The sequence below is a fragment of the Pinus tabuliformis genome, chromosome 8 (genome assembly GCF_031772625.1).
Source record: "Pinus tabuliformis cultivar Carrire ecotype Pingquan chromosome 8, CPIR1, whole genome shotgun sequence".
NCBI lineage: Eukaryota > Viridiplantae > Streptophyta > Pinopsida > Pinales > Pinaceae > Pinus > Pinus tabuliformis.
This window is the reverse complement of record NC_142294.1, coordinates 1,277,851,964-1,277,854,872: the sequence shown is the minus strand read 5'-3', so window position 1 is coordinate 1,277,854,872 and position 2,909 is coordinate 1,277,851,964. Positions and strand designations below refer to the sequence as shown.

The 2,909-nt window shown below is 34.8% G+C and overlaps 1 pseudogene across 1 annotated transcript; it reads right to left on the bottom strand.

Moving 5' to 3' along the window:
• Nucleotides 1-673: 673 nt before the first annotated feature.
• LOC149240061 (uncharacterized) lies at nucleotides 674-1,713 on the bottom strand (annotated as a pseudogene). Its single transcript, XR_016245494.1, has 2 exons — nucleotides 1,605-1,713; nucleotides 674-1,402 (listed from the first exon to the last, which is right to left on the bottom strand). The product of XR_016245494.1 is annotated as an uncharacterized LOC149240061 (transcript).
• Between the last annotated feature and the right edge of the window lie 1,196 nt (nucleotides 1,714-2,909).

The following is a 2,909-nucleotide window of genomic DNA, read 5'->3' as shown; positions in this document are numbered from 1 at the left end:
TTAACTCATGCCCACTCATATTATATAAAAACTGAAATCATAGCTAGAGTCTAATACCCAAAATATATTATCAAAATTGTTACTACAATCTAATGCCACGTATCTTGCTACACAACTCTGATTTCTGGCACTAATTCAATACTCCAATACAACCATGGTCTTCAAGGTTTTTTTAAGGGATTTACTTTGTGGTCGAATAACAGAATGCTACGACTATCGTGTCGATGTAATGTTTTTTTATTTAGATGAACTACACTCTTGCATTCAATTTAATGATTTCTCCATGCACTCTATGCTTACACGATCTAAAATTCAAGCCATAAAATGCTAAAAATGATATTTATATTAACATTTATTCAGATTCGAAAATATGTATGAATAGTTTCAAATTTTTTTTTTTCTTTTTGCCAAAATTCAATTTCCATATCTCCGTTACCATTATCGACTGCTTAGGTCCTTCCCCTCTGCATAGATCAGCTTTCACGACGTTTTGTCATATAACATTTCAAATTAACGATGATGCATTATATTTATTATAATAAGAAGTTTAATTAGGGAGATTGGAGATAATAATCACTACTGCAAATATATTATTAACTGGAAACTATAATTACTAGGTTTTACAAACTCTATGACTATATTTTCAAATGGTTTTCTAATTGTGAGCTTGGAATATAGGCGAGATGGGCGACCAGATTGTGTTGTCCGATGAATTATTGGAGAAGGGATCACTAACTGAACTGGTTCGAACCTGCTAAATACAACATTACCTAAACTGAATATTGTCTGAAATACTATAATCCTATAGGTTTCCTACATAACACCCAACCCAGATTATTCATAGATACATTTAATTGGCCTTCTACACCCATTAATCTATTCTTGAGCCTGATGCTCAGCCTCGGCCTTCACTTCAATGGAAGCTGCTTCAGCCGGCTTTGTTTCTTCAACGGCACTCTCTTCAACTGTTGCAGTAGCTTCTTCTGGAATCTCAGCAGGTGCTTCTTGCTTACGATGATTCTTCAGCCTTTTCTTCTGCTTCATGAACTTCTTTCTTAACGGGTGGCTCTTCAGCTTTTTCTTCAAGACCTGCGGCTTCGGCGGTAGGTTGTACTACTTGGGTTGCGTTTTCCGCTTCCTTGGATTCCAGGTGGGCCGATTCTGCTTCGGGATCCGAGGCATTTGGCCTTACACCCAATTCCTCTTCTGATTTCTCAACGGCGGCGGGGTTTTGATCGACTGTTTTCTCTGTCACGGTAACCTCCTCAGCAGGACTGGAAACAAGTGTTTCTTCTTCAGTAGTCTTTTCGGTCGCGGGTTCGATCTCGGGGACCTCCACAGCATCCCCTCCGGCTTTCAACCGTTCTTCGCTTGCAATCAATCCAGCTGGCGCTGCGGCAGCCTGCACAAACAAACAATACATCACGGGATAAACCCCATAGTCAGTTCGTAAAAGCGAAGACCTATGCAAAGTTAAATTGAAGTTGAGATCCATAGATCTCTTTACGGGTCATGCAATCAAAATATAATTATGAAAATAAAATTGATAGCAAACATATATATAACGGGAATGCAGGCCAACATTAAGAAAATCATTGATGTACCTCAACACTTGCCATATTCTACTATATGATAGAGAAACTGGTCTTCTAATTCAAACAGAGTTTAATCGATCGAATCAGAAGTTCGATGGCTGGGCTTCATTAATCTTGCAATTCAAGTGCGCGGAATGGCTATTTATACTACTAAGGAAGATTAGGTTGAGAAGATGATTTATAAAAAGGTTGCGAATAGTGAAGTGAAAATAACACCTGCTTTTGTCAGCATGACCGAGGAAGGAAGGCGTGGGAGGTATAGCGATAGCGATTAAATTGCAGTCGATTTTCCACGAGCGAGACCGTGCTGCCAGTTAAGTCTGCCAACTGAACAGGCCATGCTGCTGCCCAGTCTGCCAAAATGTAAAGCGGAGACATAGTCTAACCAGATTGTTTTTTTTCCTGGAAATTTTGGTCATATTTTGATGTCTTTTTTCTGGGAAAATCATAGAAATTTTAATCCTATTTTAATAAAATGCAGCATAAATTTTTCTAAATCTTTCTAAATCTAAATTATAGTGATCCAGATTCAATATTTTAGGTGTCCAAAATTTTCTCATAATATTAAATCTATTTCCAATATAGAAAACATAATTCAAACACAACTACTATAAAAAAAAATATTTAAATTAGTTTTGGCAATCCAAACAATTCTTCTATAAACTACTACAAATATAAATATAAATCACAAAATGTTAAAAAACTTAAAATGCCAAATATATTTTTCGCACGGCAATTTAGTTACCAGTTTAATACACTCTCCATCTCACAATTTTTCTCACGTGTAAACCTTTTTTTAAAGCTTAAATCTTGAATGGTTTACATGTCAAAAACTTCGATTTTCTCCGCCTTTGATAAATCCCTAATATATATATATTATTTATTTTATTTTATTTTTCTTTGATTTACTCAAAAAGTTTATATAATTATATAACATATTCATAGTATATTAATATTTTTTCTTAGAAATAATACTTTTATATATTTTTAGATGGTTGAGTTATCATTATGAATTTAATTTTTTTTGTAAAGTGTGGTGCTACTTCTTTCTATTATCATAAACCAAAACATTACAGTATCATGGTGGCCTCACCCCGCCCTTATGGGAAACCAGGTATCTTTGCCACCTTAAGTCTTTCATTGCCATCCAAAAATAATAAGTCCAGATTCTGTTTGTCCAAGCTAAATAAACTAAACAGTCTTTACACTTACTCTTACTACTTAAATGCATATAACATATTTCCCTATCTATAACAGTGAGGATCTTAGATTTAACTATTCTTTGAAAATTCATCAAAATTAATGCATATCTGA